The sequence below is a fragment of the Dasypus novemcinctus genome, chromosome 3 (assembly GCF_030445035.2).
Source record: "Dasypus novemcinctus isolate mDasNov1 chromosome 3, mDasNov1.1.hap2, whole genome shotgun sequence".
NCBI classification, from domain to species: Eukaryota; Metazoa; Chordata; class Mammalia; order Cingulata; family Dasypodidae; genus Dasypus; species Dasypus novemcinctus.
This window is the reverse complement of record NC_080675.1, coordinates 180,434,593-180,455,637: the sequence shown is the minus strand read 5'-3', so window position 1 is coordinate 180,455,637 and position 21,045 is coordinate 180,434,593.

Genomic DNA, 21,045 nt, shown 5'->3' with positions numbered 1-21,045 from the left:
TGCCACTAACACCGTGTGGCTGAGGGATGCGGGGATGCCCCTATTACACCACATTTCCTTCCCAGTGCCAGTCACACCATCCATCACCTCACCACCTGCCAAACTGGAACATCTTAAAAAGGCAAATGCTCCTCAAGTTTGACAACATTGAACAAATCACACTTACTGTGTCATTATCTCATAAAGTATTGGCACCCACTGGACTAAAGCAAACAAAGAAAACACACTTGGGAACTGGAAAGGAGAATGGAAAGGAAGAGGAACAGTGACGGTCACTTCAATGCTCAGTCTCCAACAGAGCCATCTAAGATAGCTTTGGGTTTCTTTCAGCTGGGAAGATTTCCAATTTGCCCCAAATGTCCTGGTGTATTTGTTAAGAGCTACCCTTCCACTGTCCAACGTGTCTCATTTCAAACAATAAATTAGATATTCACCAGCCTTCTTCCTTTTTGTTTTTCCTTTTTCCTTAGTGATCTAGGAATCATAGATCACACCATAACTGTCTCCATACCATCTCCTTCCACTATGCATCATTTGGGTACCTCTTTCACTTATTTTGAAGAAGAGACTTTAAGACAGGCTCTGAGTGCCTAAAACAACATTTATACTACTGGCCTCTTCTTTTCACATAACTGACTTGAAGACTTGTTGAGCTCTGCCCACCAAGACTAGATGAGCTTATTCTTTCATCTGATAAAGATCTCACAGTTTTATTTAATAGTGTACACTCCTTCACACACACACATACACACAAATACACATACCTTACTTAACAGAAACAGTCATAATAGCTGCATATTAAAATGCACTGATTTAATAGCATAACTCCTGAAGGTTTTCTCTAGTTGTATAATTAGGAGCTCTCCAATTCTCAGAAAGAAAGAATGGCAGACATTGTTTGAGAAGGATAAGCCCCAGATAAAGACAAACCTGTGAAAATGTGGATGATTGCCAATAATCTTCTTTAAGGCAGTATGGGAAAGCAAAATTTGCAATGGAATACCACACTGAGTTTTCTAATATATGTATTTTTCCTTCCTTGTGAATGGTTAAAATGCTGATTGAAAAAAGAAACACATAGATGTTTATTTCGTAGAAGATGGAGGAAAAGGAATGGGTTTTACCTTCCTACCCAAAGCAAATGAAAAACAGGACCAAATAAATGAAACAACAGTACTCAGGACTTTGGATAGCAGGCAATGAAGGGAAACAAATGAGATAAGATCCATGGTTGCCCCAGTTTACTTCCTGAAGAAAGTTCTCAGGGCATGGCATGGGAAGGGGGAATCCAGGTACAGCGCAGTGTACCCATGCCTGAGGTGAGGAGATGGACTGGGCTGTGAGAAGAAGCCAAGGCAATATGTTCTCATGGCAGAGCACTGAAGAGGAGATATGCAGGGAGAGACCAGATCTACAGAGGACCACTTTCAAGGAGTCTATTGAGTGCTTATCAGCATGTGCAAGTGAGGAAATTACCTGCAGAAAGAGCAAGAACCACTCTAAAGAACGAGAGGGAGAAGAGACCAAAGATCGCACAGTGCCAGGAAAAGTGTCTGTTCCCAGGAGCCAGAGCAGAAAAACTCCCAATTTATGGGGGATCAGTTAGAAAAGTAAAAAGGGTTTTGCCTCACTAATGGAACAAGTTTTGATCCTACCTAACAAACCTTAGGAGTGAGCCTCAAAAGATCACATTAGAAGATAAATGCAAAGAGACAGATAGCAACGCTAGATTCTATTGATAACAGTGAAATTGACCTGTAAGCAAAATTTCAAACGATGTGTCTTCAGATGATTCCCTATATGAATTTCCTCAAATTCAAGAATTAACTGATGATTGAACAATATATTTTTAAGGACAAACATGAAATACAGCATTTTCATCTAGTTAGCCGTTCAACTGGAAGGACTTCAGCAAAATTTTGTGTGACAAGAACCAGGACCATCTTATTTTGCTAAAGGATATAAAAATATTCTTTCATCTTTTATGATGTGCATACACAAGTATTTACTTGATATCATTTTTAAGTCAGAAATATGCTGAAGGAAGGTTTGTATTCCAAGGTAATTGGAAGGAAACAACACAGAATTGAAAAGAATCTTTGAATAGATCATTGTAACTGGTATTGTGAATCTAAAATTGAAAATCTTTGCAACTATAGAGCAAAGAAGATGGCTATTCTCTCTTCAAAACCATTATGAATTGTCAAAAATTTCAATAGGTTTTCATTTTGATAATTCACACACAAAGATGAGAAATAATGATAATCTAGAATCTATGAGAGATACATTTTAAATCTGGAATCAGTTATTTATAGGTTCATGTGTGACAGTTGCTAAGGGTTAGCTGCATTCAAAGAATATTGTCAAATTCACAAAACAAGAAAAATGAAATAAAATTCTGGCTCTACAATACTCAAATTATTATAAAAATTTCAGGAAAGGTCTTTTACAGCATCACTTCATTCTTCTGTAAATTATTCATAAAACGATTAAAAATATAAAAAATAAAAAGGGTTCCATCAGACCCAGATGGTAATGGTTATGGCTCTTTATTCTAGTGTAAGGGTCAATTAAACTAAACTATTGTTCAGGAACTCATAGATAGCATAGTTATTCGATGGCAATACTATACAGCCTAAAAGCAAATACTTTAAAAAATACATCTTTTGTCTCCCTTAGGCTCCAGTTACTCTCATAGATTTTTAGTACTCTCCTCTTTGGTTAGCATAAGTCAAGTTTTCAGACATGATGTTAAAGTATTTTTACATACCACATGACCCAATCAAATAATTTGATTCTTTCCATTCAATTTATCTATCTATTCAAGTTACCTTATGGTTAGAAGGGACAAAAGCATACAATATATTGAATACATAGATTGCCATGCATTAAGGCTCTTAATCTTTATAAAATATGATGTAAGAACAATAAAAATATTTCCTGAGCTCCTTGCTTTAAGCACTGTACAAGGCACATGATATGCATTAAGAATGCTTACAGGTTTCCCATGACCATTTGGTTATTTATATTTATATAACCATTTACATTATTATGCATCCTCTATAGATAAGGAACCTGAAATTCAGCCTGGTCAGGTAACGAGAACAAGGCCATACACTTAGTAAGCGCATCTGCCTCTTTTATCTCCTAATATCTACCCAGCAGTGTACAATGCCAGGGAGTGGAGAACACCTCTTCCCTAACCATCAGGTTTTTGCCTCTGTAATGGCAAGATGAAGCTTTGACCCAAGCTTCTCCCTATCATGGAAAGTGGCTGGAGGGAACAACGTCAGCTTACTTTCTACCCTTTATGGAAACATTGTTTTGCAAAGGGAAGAGTAGGTTTACTTGATTAGAGCCTGACCATCATGGGACCATGCATCATTAGCAAGTCATGTCGCCATGCATTGAAGGCCAGTGCTCACATGGAATATGTCCTTTTGCCTTGCCTTCCACTATGAAAATGCATGCCTTGGGGTGCTAGGAGAAGCAGGCTCTTGTTGGTGTAGACCAGCTGTCTTCTTTCTCTTTCAACATGGCGTCCTGCTCCAGGACAGGCCAAGAGAGCTAGATTACCCTGGTGTTAGATATCAGGGCCTTCCTTTGATCCCCTGCTGTCTCTCTCATTACTCCTTCCCTAATACCATGAGTGGACTTCAGGTTGGCCTTTGCTCAATTTGCAATGATTAGGACCTTAGAGGATGAATGCTTGGAGAAGTGGGGGCACAAAATGATCAGAGAGAAGGGAAGCAAGATATTCCCCTGAGGCCTCCTAATTCAGATGACAGAAACAAGCTCGGTTTTTACCAGACAATTTCATATTAGGATATCAGGCAGTTCCTCACGTTTAACGAAATTAGCCCTAGTATACATACAACGTACCCTGATACATAGAAGTATCTTACAACTTCCTCAAGAGAAATGAGAGGCAAAGAAAAAAAGCACACGTACAAACCCAATCCATCAGAGCCTTTCTTCTTAGAACTTGCTATCGTATACTTTACCACCACAAACCATTTCTCTGACATACTATCCTAATTATGTTATTGTTTCCAGTGTGTGTCACCTATAATGGATGTTAATGGAAGTCATTTACCTGAAACAAATATTTACTGTCAAATAGGCTTGAGCTATGAGAAGATATGAGATCATGTAACAGATATGCCAATTATCTCTTCCATATCGAAACTCCTTCTTTGAAAACTAATGTTGTTCACCACTCCTAGAGGTCCCCCACCTACCATCCAGCCACAGCCAGAGCAGGAGTGGATTTTTCACAGAGCTGGATCAATTATCTTTCTGGAGTCATCAGAATTGAGAGGATGAGAGGCTGAGGATTCTTTGATGGGAGCTGGAACGAAAAGCTGGCATATATTCTAAAATGCAATTGGTCTCTTTCAAGAGAAAATCCTATGTTTCCACCTGGCCACCCTTTGGGGACAGAGGATGCTATATGGATTTGGAAGAATGCCTTTCCCCAGCTTAGATAAGGGTCACTAAGATTCTCTTCCCTTGAAAACTAAGCCTTCCTGTTGGGAAGGTTCTGGGTGAAGATCCCAATGATCATTTCTCTCCCTCTGCCTTCTACAGCTATAAAAGGATAGAAATTTGGTCAGGTAAAAATCACCTCCCACAAGGCTTCATGCCAGCCCACATTCTCAGGCTAGTCTACCCTCAGCTTCCAGCAGTCCATCAAAATTAACATGTAGGTGTTCCTACCAGTTTATGGTCCACAGCTTGTGCTCTCAGTAAGCAGATCCAGCTGTGTGACTCTCTAGATTCACCTGTCTCTCCGGATTTTGAGGTGGCAGTTTATACTGTGACTTCGATTCTCTGGTAGGTCCAAACATGACATTGATTTTTGAGTTTGTCAGCTTTGTTCTTATGGTGATTACATGGGTGATGACTTCAAACCAGAAGTCCTAGCATGGTTTAGTTCAAGGAAGGCTGGTGAGAGTTAGAGGTCAGGGCTCCATTCCTGCCTACCTCAGTGTAGGATTCTGAACAAGTAGCATCATTGGCTTTTGCTTTGGCAGAGCATAGCCTGTGAGGTGGGGATGTGAAGGCAGATGTTTTTTAATCAACATATATAAAATCACACTTTTAAAAAGTAGATGCTTATGTGCATTACAGGAAGTTATAATTCATCGAATGCTCAAAACTGAGTTTCTTTTAAAAAGTAGATGTTTATGTGCATTACAGGAAGTTATAATTTATTCAATGCCCAAAACTGAGTTTCTTTTCCATCAGGTGTTCCTATACTGTGTTAAGGAAACAAGAGCCAATCAGATAAAGTTAAAATTTCAATTGCTAATTCAAATTGGAACAGATAGGATGACAAATTACTACTACTGCACTGCAAGTTACAGGCACTTAGAATAGAAGGGTGCAAGATTGCCTTAATTTCCCAGGGTTGATGCAACAAAGGACCACAAACTGGATGGCTTAAAACAGTAGAAATGCTTTGTCTACAGTCCTGGAGGACAGAAGTCTGAAATCGTGTTGAAAAGCCCGGGCCTCCCTCTGGAAGAGTCCGTTCCATGCCTTTCTCCTGACTTCTGGCCGCGGCCATCCTTGGTGCTCCTTGGCTGGTGGCATAATTCGGTCTCTACTTCTTTCGTTGCCTGGCTATCTTCTGTCTGTGTCTGTCTGTGCCTCCTCTCTCTTTATAGGACACCAGTCATATTGGACTAAAGGCCACTCTCCTCCAATATGGCCTCATTTTAGCTTGCCTAATTCCATCTGCAATGACTCTATTTCCAAATAAAATCGCATTCTGAAGTACCAGGTTAGGACTTCAACATCTCTTCCTGGCCGACACAGTTCATTCCATAACAACGAAGCCCACACCCTTGGGATTCAGAAAGATGAAACATTCCAGGGTCATGAATGCAATCAGGTTCCCTTTACACAACAAAATTGGGAATTTTCCTCATATGGACAAGTCTCTTTTTTCTGGTACAGTGGCAATGGGGACTATACAGAAGTGTTGTGTGGACCTGGCTTCGGGTTAGCTTTGATGGATTTACTCAAGCATAAGCACCAATCTAATTTAATTCTCTTGATTGGAAGTACAGGGAGTGCTCGTAATAGCTTAATTATTTCAACTGGGACTGTGGAATGTTCACCTAACTGCACTTGGTGTTTTTACCAAGTTGGAAATCTACCCTAGAATATGTGAAATACTGAGAAACAAATGGAGATAGAACAATAGATTTATTTAACCTACTTTCTAAATGAGATTTTCTTCAAATACATCTTCTTAGTCATTTGCATTAAGTAAAGGATTCCTCCTTATATTTATATTATTGCAAATTTGGGTTCAAAAGGGGAAGATAATGAGCTTTTAAGAGAAAACATTTCTTACCAGGAAAGAAAAAGGAAAGGAAAATAATATGGGTGAGGCATGAGTAATCATTTCCTCTCCCTTCCTTGGATGGGATTTGAACTTCTCTGAGCTCACCAATTATGCTAAATAATAAAAAGGGGATGGGGAGCTAAATTAAACCATATTTTAAAGCACTAAATGAAATCATTCCTATTTCAATAAAATCAGAATATTGAAAGATGAGAGAACTCTTTGGATTTGTTCTATGAGACCTTTCATGATATTTAGGCATCTGGCATTTTTAGATCAAGTAATCAACATGATAATTAAAGCTACATTTTTTTGTGAATGTCAAAACTGTCATCTACATTTTCAATGCTATAATGCTGCAACATAAAATGAAAAAGAGAGATTGCACATCAATGAGATCATCATTATAAGCTTATCTCAGGGACTAGTGAGGAAAGAGGGTTTGAAACCTAGTGCACATAGGTCAACTCTAGGATGACTCCAGTTGGCAGATGCATCATCCAGCAACCTGGTCAGAGGCACCTGGACAGCCTATGTGGGTGCACACGACAGAAAATGAGACACAGGGGACTTTGAGGCAGAACCAGTGGTTCTCAGACTTCCACATGCTCTGGGGGTGACTTGGTTAAACCCATCCCCAGAGAGTCCTGTTCAGTGGGTCAGATGGGTCCTGGAGTTTGCACCCCTGACAGGCAGTTTTTCATGGTGTTTTCTGCTGTCCTGGGGCAGACTTTGTCCCAGATTTCCTGCCCCAAGAGGTAGAGGTAGTGTCTCCCTCTGGGACAGAGGGCATATTCGTTTCCTGACAGAATAATGAGGCTAATGACACCTTCTGGATCAAGGTTTGGTAAGATTCCTTGTGCCTTTCCCCTTGGCCTTTATGACTGGGATGTCCTGAGCTCGGGGTTGCTCACTGCGACACACCATTGCGTACATCTTTAGACCGCTCCATGGCACCCCTTGGGAATTGGTAGCTCTTGAAGCTTTGACCCTTGAGTCTATTGTTCAATTTTTCAAAATCATTGCCACTTTGAGGTGAAGGCACTGCAACTATGAACTGACGGGTGTTATGAACACTCAGGTAATATTTACCCCCCTAAACGATAAAGGCATTGCTCTGCAGGAGTCCCCATTTGGATATTAAACATCAGTAACAGAATAATCTCTACATAGACTTAACAGTACATAAAAAAATACAAATAAGAAAGTCTTCCTTATCTCCTTAAGGCTGGTTTAGGTCTCCCTCTACTGCGATCCCATAAACACTGACTTTCTACTTACATATGAACAAGCAATTAGCAAATCCACCCCCTTTAACCCACCAGGACCATCTCATGCATTTCAGACAAGCGGTTTAGATCTCTCAGCTGCAACTTTCAGTGTAATTTTGGCAAAGCTACAGCAGGGTTCTCATTTTATCAAGCCAAGCTAATGCCTCTCTCCTGTAATTGTTTTAAGTATCTAAGGAAAAAAAAACATTTGGAAGCTCTCAGTACTGTGTATGGTTTATAGACAGACTCTCAAGCGATTATTTTTTAAAATTGCTTTTTGACCTCTTTGCAACCCCGTTCAGGTATCCATCTGGAGCCCAGAAAAGGCTATTTGCTTCATTGGAAGGTAAGAATAAAGCAGATTCCTCCAGAAAGCAGTGACTCAAACCCTGGTGTGAGATCAGATGTGGGGCTTGTAGTGCTCAGACCGGGAGGAAGGCAGCGCAAGCTCGCGCCAGGCAGCCCTGCTAGGGTTCGCATCCCGGGGCCCCCTGCACTGTCGGGGATTCCCAGGAGAGGATTCAGACTCCCCTGTCAGTGTCGCCCTTAAGCCCTCTGTAAAGGTATCCCTTTGCTCCTCCTAGAGCTGGGAAAGAGGACAGGCTATTCCTGCACTGCAGGCTTTATTTTCTCAGTGTCAGTCTACCCCACGGAGACACTGAGCGCTACTGAGGTTATACGAGCGAAGGTACGACCTCCATGTAGAGGCTGCTGCTGGTGGAGGGATGCGGACTTACCCAGCTTCTCTCCGGGGCCCAGGAAGCCCATCGGGGGTGGGGAGGACTTCGCGTTGGCTATCCTGACTTGTCAAGGAGAGGAGCGGGCCACGATTCATTTTCAGGGGGCTCAGCCCCTGGGAGGGGTGCTTCTCTGGCCGCTGCCGCAGCTCCACCCCCAAGGCCCACTTTCAGCTCCCAAGGGCTCCGCTGTGTCCTCCCTCCCGGTTCTCGCCTCTAAGAGATTCCTTCGAAAGCGCCCTCCTCCGCATAGTTCCCGTCCTCTGGGGACCGCACGTGCTGCAGGAGGAGTCCCCGTGATTCACAGCAGCCTGGCTGGTCATGCCTCCTACAACCAGCAGGTGCTTGGCCAAACCGTGTGCTCCACCAAGGCTGCCCGGAAAACAGTGCTTGACGGCACAGTGTCGCTGGCGGTCAGTTCCAGCGTTTAAAGGTTCTGTACCCATTTTGAAAAGCCCACTTCTGTCAGTTTCCTGTTGAAGAGTTCCTGTCTTGGAAAGAATGGAAGCAAAGGGCTTTGCGCCCCCGAGAGGACATCGCAGCTGAGTGGGGTGCGAGCACCTGGCCCTCCCCAATGCTGTGACCGCTGGGCCAGGGCTCCGTGCAGGGAAACCCTCCAGGCCCCCCGCGCCCGGGGGTCTGGGGCAGCGGCCCCCGCCTCTGTCTACCCCGGAAAATGAGGCGTGGAAGTGCAGCAAAGAGCGTCTTTGAATTTATTCCCCAAGCCGCTTAAGTGCGCGCGGAACTTCCCCTAGAACGTCCTGCCGATGAGGTCGCCTGGCCTGCGCTGGCAGCACTATGGCTTACGGAGGCCACTTGTGCCAGGTGACAACCACGGCCTCTGAAGATGCCGGCGGAGGAGAGCCCCTGGCCCGCACAGCTGCACGTGCGTGCGCCCCCATCCTCCCTCCAGAGGAGATGCCGCGGGCACCTGCGCCCTTGCCGGAAAGCCGCTGGCGGTGGCGCGCACAGCCGGCAACAGCCACCCTCGGCCTTCCCATCCTCAGGGGTCTGTCCTCTTCCAAACAGGTGCCTGCCCGCCCAGACCTGGCCAGTGTCTGACGTCGGCGCCGAGCCAGCTCCCGCCCCACGCCGAACTCCTGTGCTGTGGGCGCCAGGGATGCACGCAAGCCGCAGTTGGACAAGAGCCCCTCTCTCAGGCTCTGCTCCTAGGGCCCCAGCCAAAGAGAAAATCAAGATAATCTTTAAGGGAAAAGCAACCTGGATATTTTATGAGATTTTGTTCTAGTTTGTTCCGTGGCTGTTGTTTTCATTCCTGTCAACTAATTCTGAAATGTAGGCAACTGGGAAATAAAGGCTGTGATTTTCAGCAGAGCGGTACCATTGTTTCAAAAACTGTGTTTCTAATCCTGGATTCAGGGACAAACAGAAGCTGGTATGCTTTCCTGTATCTTAGCATCTGAAGCTCTGTCCAATGGGATGATTTTCCCTCACCAGTCAATTCAGGGTCCCTCCTGAGTGGAGCTAAAGTGCAGCATCAGTCCGTTCTCAGCCTGAGTTATTTCATGTGTATCAGTCAGCCAAAGGGGCACTAATGCAAAGTACCAGAACTCTGCTGGCTTTTATAAAGGGTGTTTATTTGGGGTAGAAGCTGACAGTCACAAGGCCCTAAAAAGGCCAACTCAAGGCATCATGAGAAATACTTTCTCACCCAAAGTCTGTCATCATGTGTTGACTCAAGTCGGTGGGCAACATCTGTGCAGGTCCAGGCTTCCTCTTCCTCTGAAGGCTCTGTGGTCCCAGCTTCTTCTGATCTCAGCTGTAGACTGGCATGAGGCTCATCTCTCCCTGGGGCTCTTTTCTTTCCCGGTTCAGCTGCTCTATTCGCTTCACAAGGTCAACTGTAGACCATCAGGCTCAGCCCTCTTCCAGGGGCCTCTGCCGTGTCTAATGAGCTGTCTCTATTCCTCTGTTCTTTCCTGTGTGCCTACTTCCATGTGAGAGTCTGTTTTATCAGCTCGAGGGGTGGGGACTCAAACCTGCATGCCCTAATGATGTGGTCAAATCAAAGCCCTAATCGTAACATAATTTAATCAAAGACATCTCAGTTGAATCTAATACAACCAAGGGGTATCACGTCCAGAGAAACAGACCAGTTTACAAACATAATCAAATATCATTTTTGGAATTCATAAATAATATCAAACTGTTACAAGTAGGCTGGGGGAAAAATATATCAAACATAAGATACTTTGGTAAGTAGTAATATTTTGAGGATGCTCTTTCATTATTAGTTAAAAATCTTTCACAACAATGCAAGGTATTAGTGGTAGGGTGAGGTAGGAGAATCCTGTATGATGTTATGCATGTTTTGTTTTGTAAGTTCACAGCTATTACTACACACTTATTGTTTATGTACATGTATGTATGAGTGCTATACTTCAATAAATTAAAAAAAAAAAAGATTGGTAGACCGAGCTGCTGTTTTTATTTAAAAACCAAAAATTTTCTTGTCACAATAAGATAGGCTGATTTCCAGGATTCTACCAATGCATATGTCTGTACACCATGGACAATGAACTACAAGAAAATAATCTTTATCTACGATGTTTATAGATCATACAAAACATGAATAGAATTACTGGCTCAATTAAAAGGAATTCTTTTTTTTTGCTTAAAAATGAAAATTAAATAGAAACAGCCAAATTTTCATATAATTTTTCAGCTAGCAATGGGATTTACAGAGATTTTAAAATATCCAAATAGCAGTGTGCCAGTTTGAGATTACTTATGAATCCCAAAAGTCTAAAGGTTTTAAGTTTACTTGATAAAATCAATTTAGGGCTTTTGATTCAACTATGTTGTAGGGCATGACTCAGGCTGAGTCTCCATCCCTTGGTGGACTGGTATAAAGGGACACTCACTCAAGAAGACACGTGGGAAGAGAAAGAGCTCTATCATGTTTGATCTGGGTACCTTGAGTTGGACTTTACATGGTCCTTTACCTGTAAGCTTTCACTCCAAATAAATACCCAATATAAAAACCAACAGATTTCTTTGCATCAGCACCCCTTTGGCTGACTAATACACCTGTGTATATTGTTTAATGAGATAATTAATGTAAGAATCAAATATGTGGAGACTCTGATTATTCTTTTCAGTGGTTTCCCAGATGGCAACCAAAGCAGCTATGCATAAGGCTTTACTCCCAGAATAAGCACTGGACCATATAACATTTCAAGGGGAGGCAGATGAAACACCTGAAGTAATGAATGACAAGAAATTAAATTATTTTGACTTATTTAACATCAAAGTGTGAAAGCAGGAATCCCTCAGTGTGAGGGTCACGACATGCTGCATTAAGAAGCAAAACCCCTCTGGGAATTCAGCTTCTGTTGGAAATGGTTGGCATCCCCCTTCAAACCTGCATTGGAAACAGAGGGCTACTTGTTCCCTCCTGCCTCTCTCAAACACTTCTGATGCGGGAAATTTGCCTTAAACTTCTCCTGGTCCCCACTGCATCTGCAGTGAAACACATTTCTTACTACTAGATTATAATCTCAAATTTGTCTCCTCAAGAGATTCTCAACCCCTGAGGGCAGCAAATCTAGATTTTCATTGATACACACCTAATGACCAACGTGAAGCAGAACAAAGGAGTCTTGGCAACATCCTCCTGGAAGTCCTCTCTGGAGCAGGGATTGCGCCTCTCTGCCTCTTCACGCGTCTGCTGGATTAGAGTAAACAAAGACCTTGTCCTTAATTAAGAAGAGTTGTTGAAATGTCAATAAATATTCAAAAGGGAGGCTTTCTGGGGATCCCTTGAAATTCAAATCAGCTGTCTGTGATAAATGAGCCCTGATGGGAGAGTGATTATTCGTCCTTCATCGGAATGTATTTATTGGTCCCACAGCAGTAGTTAGCACCGGTAGAGGAAGAAGGGATGGAGAGTCCCTCAGTGCTAATGACTTCAGAAGCTTGCCCAGGCAAGGGGCAGCAGCGGAAGGAAATCTGGCTTCCAACTTCTAACCCAGCCTTTTCGGCCACAGGAACTCCTGGAGCCACGGTTCTGAAATCCAAACACCCTGGAAAGAGGCCAACCTTCCAGGACCGACGCCAGCTGAGAGTCTTCTTGGACATTGCATCTTCTATCAATGTTGTCCTCAATGAAATTGTGAATCAAAGGATTAAGGGGAAAATAAATGTATGAGCTACATGACTGGACCTTCCAATTTTTCCACTGTCCTGCCTGATATTCTCCTGAGGCTCATGATATATTTCCATAAGAGAGGAAGGAGGAAGGGTGAGACAGGGGTTACCTAGCACTTAAATTCCATGCACTTCAACGATCCCCTCTCATTGCCAGATCAGATCATAACCTTGGTGTAGAAGAAGCAAATGAAGCTCAATGAGACTGATCAGTTTAGCCAAGGAAAACCACTAAGGTGATACTGGACTCCTATCTCCTCTGGGTTCTTCAAAAGTTCTTGAATAGAATTCCTGTCACATCTTCCTGGAGGAAAGCAAAAGTTAGGGTAATTGGTTCTTTCTTCTTAGTTGCAGGCATTATTTCCCCACACACATTTGCAAATAAGATTTACCCCCAAAGTTGTTTCTTCAATTTCCTAGAATTTTATTATTTTGAGTTTCCATTTATAATGTTGATGGCTATTTAAATTATGATAGTTATTTTTTAATGTGTAAGTGTGAGGATACAAAGTTACTGTTTTACTTAGTTTAGCATGAATTAAAAATGATAACACTTTAAATACCCACACCTCCTAGTTACTAAATGGTTCCTCCTGGATTATTTGCACTAGTTGATGGAAGTGATGCCGATAGCAACCCCACAGTGTGAAATATGAGTTCAAGCTAACGAAAACACCTACTGCTAGAACTTCCGTATCACTGTCAATTTTGTTAATATTCAAAACCACACAAAAATAGGATCTGCAGATTAAATTATATTTCTGACTACATCAATACCTTCTTTGTATTAACTTGTAGGAGCTTGTCACATTAAAAAGGTTTTATTCCCCAACATCTCCACTCATGAAGGGCGTCCCCTAGAATACACGTCTATTTTATTATAGCAAAGAAAGACAGGGTATAAAAAGGAATAGATTTTTTCTGAACATTTAATTGATCTGACTGAGCTTTCTCTTGCTTGCTTTTTATGTTGATACTCCCACACCTTAATTACCTTGTCTTTTGTGGAGAGGCCCTTAAAAATCAGCTGCTCTTTCAATGCTTAAAGCTTCGAGAGTTGATTATAATAAATATGTGCTACTTGGAGTCCAGGATAAAGAATTTTGGAATTTTGCTCTAATTTTTGAATTTTAATTAAATATTCTCTCTTTAGTAAAGTCATTTTATATTTAATAGAACCTCACATTATTGTTGGCTACCCTGATCAAAGATTTCTTTTGCTAACATGGCAGAGATTGTTGGTTTTGCATTTAGAACTGTTCTTCTCCCCTTGATAGCAAGATTTTTGTCTGGACACAGCATTCTTACCTGGGCACAAGGTTTTTAGCTAGGCACATTGTCTTCTTGAGTAAAGATCTTATTCTGCATCCTCCTTTCAGATAGGTGTGGTCGTGTGATTAAGCTATGGCCAATTGTGGTATATACAATTCTGGGATATTATTAAAAGATGAGGTATGACCTTTTTCTTTCTTCCTCCTTCTTGTTGTTCAAATGCCAGATGTTATGGCTGGCACCCCAGCAGCCATGTGGAGCATGAGGGAACCATGGGAACAGTTCCTGAAACTGAGGACTGCTGTATGTGCCTTGGCCTGGTTACTTCCAGACCTTTGAATGTGAGAAAATTTAAACTTACATCTTATTCAGACCACTGTTCTTTTATTTTACTATATTTTCCACTAACCAAGTCAATTCTCACTATTAGAAATAGTGATCTTTACTTCAATTATCCAGAGACATACTCAGGATAAAAGGTGATATCTGGTGAGAAATCTCCACATTATCATATTTTCTTTGGTGGCTGGGGCATGGAAGCAAGACATGGAAGACTAAGGACTCTGAAATTCATTGGTTTCCCTTTAGTTTGCATTTATTTGTGTTATTTGAAGAAATAACACTGTTGTTTTGTGACTACAATGCATATAAAGTTTATAAATTACCCAGCACAGTAGGTTCTACAAAAGTAATTTTTACCTCTTTCCATTGTGAGGTTTAGTCTTTCAAGAGTGATGAAGTTTCCAAAACTGGTGAGTCAAGCAGTTACTCATTCTCATTTATGGCAGTAACATAATTGTCTATTCTGAAGTAGCAATGCTGAAAAATTCATACTGGGTTATTTTAAAAAATAAAATTTGATTTTATCCTAAGTCTTATCGTTAACCTTACCTTCTAAAGGAACAGCTTAAAAGATGAGCAGTGGAGGTAAAGTTGTTGACTGACTCTATTGCTGGAAACAGCTAACAGTCATGAAAAGACTAATCCAATGTAATGTACTAGAAAACTGTATTGGGTTCAATCCATGACTGTGAAGATAAGAGTAATTATTTGAGGGGTAAAGCTTTTGGGGACACAAGACCCGAATGTGACTTTTAACTTGCATACTGTATTCCAAACCACTTGTGTCTGACTACAAGTTCATCTAAAGCGGGTAGCTTGCAAACTTTCTGTTAAGGCCAGAAGATGGAATAGTTCAGATTTGACAGTCAATAGGTCTCTGTCTCAACTCCTCAACTTAATGCCAGTGTAGCATGAAAGCAGCCAGAGACAATGGCAGGGTATGGCTGTGTTTTAATAACATTTTATTTACTGAAACTGGCACTGGCTGGACTTGGACCATTGACCATAGTTTTTTGAGGCTATGTCACCAATATAAATATAGAAATAAGCCTTCTGGTTCATCTCAGGTGACATCTTTTTCCAATTTTCCGAAAAAATACTACTATAATAACCTCAAACAAATATGTAAAATTAATAGTTCTCCATCACTGAATTACAATTAAAGGTTGTTCATCATTCTGGAAGACCCAGCACAAGCATTGGCCTTCCTTGCTCTTGATTCCCTCTATCAGAGACAGGAAGGAATAAAGACATCAAAATGAAGTGACCCATCAGTGGTTATCTAGTAAAGAAAGAGCCTGTAGTTTAAAAATGTCCTGAAGAGGAAAAAGTCTGAGATGACTTCACTGATGAGCTCTACCAAATATTTAAGTAAGAAATATTACCAATTCTACACAACCCTTCCTTAAAAATTGAAGAGAAAATAATTAACTCCTTCTATGAGGCAACTATTAGACTGCTAATGAAATTGGACACAAACATTACAGTAAGAGAAACTACAGACCAAATCACACATGAAATGGAAAAAAAAATTAGTAAATTGAATCCAACAATATGTAAAATGGTAGCACATCACGACCAAATGGGGAATATCCCACAAATGCAGAGTGGGTTTAACATTCTAAAATCAATCAATATAATTCACCATATGAAAAAGCAGAAAATAATCTCATATACAATCCAATCAGTGGGAACTGAATGAGAATTTCACAAAATATAACATCCATTCCTGATATAAACTCTCAGAAAACTAAGATTAGAAGGAAACTTTCTCAACCTGTTAAAGAACATTTGTGAAAAACCTACAGCTTACACTAACTTAATGATCAAAGACTGAATACTTTCTTTCTCAGATGGGTAATGAGGCAAGAATGTTCTTGCCATTTCTAATCACCATTGTCCTGGAGGTTCTTGCCAGTGCAATAAAGCAAGAAACAGAAATAAAACGCACCCAGATTGGAAAGGCAGAACTAAAACTCTCTTTATTTGGAGACAACAGAATTGTCTTTGTAGGAAATCCAGTGGAATTTATATAAAGGCTACTAAAACTAATTAGTGATTTTAGCAATATTTCAGGATACAAGATCAATATTCAAAAATCAATTGAATTTCTTTATAGTAGCCACAATCAGAAATTGAAATTTAAAATTCCTATAGTATTGTAAAAAACATGAACTGCATAAAGATAAACCTGAAAAAATGTGCAAGGCCTGTACATTACATTTAAAACAACAAACTATTACTAAGAAAAAGAAATTAAAGATGACTTAAAGCAGTGACTCTCAACCAGGGATGATTTTTTGCCCAGGAGACTTTTGTCAATGTTTGGAAACATTTTGGATTGCCACAACTAGGGAGGGGTGAGTGTGATACTAGCTTCCAGTTGGGAGAGACCAGGGAGGCTCCTAAACATCCTAAAACATACAGAACAGCACCCCACAACAAGAAAATTATCCAGTCCAAAGTATCAATATGCCAAGTTTGAGAAACCCTGACATAGTGGAGCGATAAGCCTTGTTCATGGGTAAGGACACTAAACACTGTTAAGACATAGCTTCTCCCCAAATAAATCCATAGGTTTAATGCAATCCCAATAAAATTCCCAGAAAATATTTTAAATATGAATTGAAAACCTAATTCTTAAATTCATATGGAAAGCCAAAACAGCTTTGGAAAAGAATAGCTAATTTGGTAAACTACTAGGACCTGATTTTGAGGTTTATTATGAAACTATACTAATCAAACCAGTGTGGTAATAACCTCAACATAGCCAAATAGATCAATGGGATATGAATAGAGTCCAGATATAGAACCACTTATATATGACTAGGAGATTTTCAACAAGGATGCAAAAGCATTTCAGCTGAGTCTTTTTAACAAAAGGTACCAGAAAAATCAGATATCCATATGTAGAAAAATGAACTTTGATTCATACTTTACAACATATATAAAAGTTAACTCATAATGAAAACATAGGAGAAAATATTTCTGACCTTTGGTTAGGCAAAGATTTCTTAAATACAATACCAAATGTATGATCCATAAAAGAAATAAAATAGATAAATTGGGCTGCATCAAAATTAAAAGTTTCTGCTCCTGGAAAACTGTTAAGAGAATGAAAAGACAAGCCTCAAACTAGAAGAAAAAATTTGCAAAACATATATCTAATAAATGATGTTTATCCAGATTATATCAAGAACTATAAAAACACAACAATGAGAAAACAAACGTACCAGTTTTTAAATGGGCAGATTTGAAAAGACACTTTATTAATGAGCACATACAGATGGCAAATAAACGCATGGAATGATGTTCAACATCATTAGTCATTAGGGAAATGCAAAATGAGATACAACAATGAAACTACTAGAATGGCTGAATGAAAAGATTCACCATACCAAGTGTTGGAGACTACATGGAAGAATTGGACTCTCATATATCACTGATGGAAATGTGAATGGTACAACCATTATGGAAAACAGTTTGGTATTTTCATAAAAAATTAAACATAACACCATAGGATAAAGGTATTCTACTCTTAAGTATTTATCCAAGAAAAATGAAAATGTAGGTCCATACAAAGACTTGTACATGGATGATCAAAGCAGCTTTATTTGTAAGACCTAAGATGTGGAAACAGTCCAAATGTCCATCAGCAGGTGGATGGATAAAAATTGTGGTATATACATTCAATGGATCACTATTCAACAACAAAGATTAGTGAACTATCAATACACACAACAACATGGGTGGATCTCAAAATATTATGCCAAATGAAAAAAGAGCACATACTTTTTAAAATTCCATTTATATAAATTTTAGAAAATACAAACTAATCTACTGTGGTTGAAAACACATCATTTGTCACCTGAGAACAGGGCTGGGAGATAAGAGGGATGAGAGGGTATTACAAGTAAGTGGCACAAGTAAACTTTTAGGGAATGGATATCTTCACAACTTAGATTGCAATGATGATTTCATTTATGTCAAAATTTATCAGATTGTACACTTTCAATATGTGCAGTTTTCATAAGTTAATTATACCTGAAGGAAGCTGTTAGAAAATTAAACGGAATTGTTAAAGATTAAATCTCAGAACATATGGCTAACAAATAAAAACCTACGGCAGAAGAGAAAGATGAGCTATTGAGGATCATACCAATAAATGGAAAATATGACTAGTAGGAATTCATGAAAAAAAGACAGGGGAAAATAAGACATGAACATTTATTAAAATAATAGAAGTATTTAGAGCCACGATATAGAGATCATTAGAATGAAAAGTTCCACCAGTGCCAAACACAGTAAGTGAAAAAGACTTACACAAAATACACCCTTCTAGAATACCATAATGTGAAGGAGAAAGCCATAAGAGCTCCTTTAGCCCAGGACTGCATAGGGGGCTGATAAGTTGGGGTGAGTTTACCTACGAAGAAATAAGAATCTGCCTGTCATCAAACATGATATCGGCATCACTGGATAATAAAATACAATAGGACAAAACTGTGCACTTAAAAGAGTTTAAATGGCAACTTTTATGTCACATATAATTTGCCACAATAAAAAATACAAAATACTCTGGGACAATGATTTCAAAGTTCTAGGGACATTAACTTTTAATCCACAAGTGACCCAGCTGAACTACCAATCAAGCATAAAGGACCAAGGAAAGAATCCAGATTTGTGAAGCCTTAGAAAGCCTTCTGCCCCATTCACCTTTCCTGGAGACATTAACTGAGGATGAACCCTGGCAAAATAAAAAAACGGAAAGGGGGAGACCAAGGTGATAGAAAATGGTGTGACTATCACAGGAGTCCAACAGAAAGAAATCATAGAATAAATTTGATTCAGGTCCAAAAAGAAAGCAGTCCTAATTAGAACAGCAAGTCAGTCAACTTCAAGAAGAGTATCTTCATTAAGAAAAGTGTAAAGGACTCCAAACGGTAAATGTAATGAATAAGGCGGTAGATAATATTAGGTTACATGGCCAAGAAAATATTTCATTCTTTCCCCATTAACAAAAAGGAACACACGTTAGAAATTCCAGAGTAGCCTACTGCAGGTGTTAGGGTGGGAGGAGGTACCTAGGAAAGTCTTGATGCAAACGTAAGAGCTGCATGGTTTGAATCAATTGAGGGAATGTAGGGGGAAAATTGATTCAACCTGGACCTTAGGGATGTTCTTCACATTGTGACACTAGGCTTCTAAAGGAAGGAAAGAAGAGCCCTGTCTTGAATGGAATTTATATAATCTTAATAATATGAAGACTTTATATCATTTTTCAACTTTTAGAATTATTCGGAAGCACAATCCTGAAGATAGAGGTATCTTTAATGAGGCGAATGTCAAAGCTTTAACCTTGACAATTGCAGCTGACAGGACAGTGCTCTTATATACCATCAGTTGATCTCACTTTCCTGGCAGAAAAACTCAAATTTAGTACTTTTACTTCTTCCAATGTTTATCATTGGACTGACTTTACATAGTATAGCTCAATAATGTGGGTTTTTCACTACTTTTCAACTTTTAGACTCAATCTATAAACATTAAGTATTCAAATATAATTTTAGGATTACAGGTTTTCAATCGTGATGACACAGAAATAAAGTAGAAATGTGGTTACAGCTATCAGAAGGTGGTTAAAGAGAAAGAGAAGAATAGGAGTGTTCGAATAGTTATCTAAAACACAGACTGTCAAGGGATGGCTGGCTAAAATTAATGAAACAGGAAAGAGAGATTCAAGTGGTAAAAGACATTTTCTTAAACACTCATCTGGCCACGAGGACCACTAGGTAGTTTCATATTTGGTTTCAAGATGCACACACATGCACTCAGACCCACATCAGACTGTCTTAAAGCCTGCCTTTCAATGAATTACATTTACTTACAAATACCCTCTGGATTGCTTGCCTCTTGGTTCTAAATGGACTGTTTACCTAAAGAGCAAGGGCAATGGATATTAGGAGTATGTCAATAACACATTGCCAGCTTAGGCCTGGAAGGGGCTAAATGCCTACATTAAAATGTTATCATGAGTTCCAAAAAGTCAACCTTTCCTAAAGAAAAATTTTTACCATTTGGAGGAAAGTTGAGCATCCCTGGCCTTTCAAAGCTGGTAAAACGTGGAACAGCGGGAAATGTAAAATGGCACCGAAGGGCATGTAGGCAGTGCGTAGTTCTGGGAAGAGGCTCTCTGGGAATGACTTGACCCCGTATTCAGTGATGGTTTCTCAGGTAACCAGAAGCAGACTGTGGTTTTTTAGTAAGTTTTAAGAAATTCAGTCAAAATGCAATTCTTTCTTCTGCAGGGTTCTTGGTAGTTGGAATTCGTCATCTGGGGGTCAATATTGCTTTAACTTAATGGAGTTGGTGAGAGACTTTCCCAAAGTGATTTTCTAGCCTGCTTAGACAAAGAATTAGTGAGATACATGTTCCAGTCAGAGTCCCAAAGAAGAATGTTAAAAAAAATTTCCATAGGAGGTGTAAAATGAAAGACAATAGGACCTGTGAAGAATTGCTTAAATGTGTGTAATTTTTCTTCGAGTAGATAAATTTGAAAATAAACCTCCATTACATACGAAATGGTTGAAGACATTTTCTAAGGCTGGCAACCACCACTGTGGAAAGCTTCCTTTTTAAAGTATCCACAGGTGAGCCAACAGACTATCCAGAGGTCTAGAGAGGTATTTCTCAATAACAGTTGTGTCTGCACTGGCTGTCCAAGGTTCTGAATTAAGCCTTATTCATTGTCATTCATTTTGAGACATCTCTGTACTTCCTCACTGGAGAGTATAGAGAAATTGTCTTATAGTTATTAAAGACAAAATAGTAAGAACCAAGGCCACCTTTGCTAGAGGTCATTAGTATGTTGCTGCCTTGGCCTTGATATAAACAT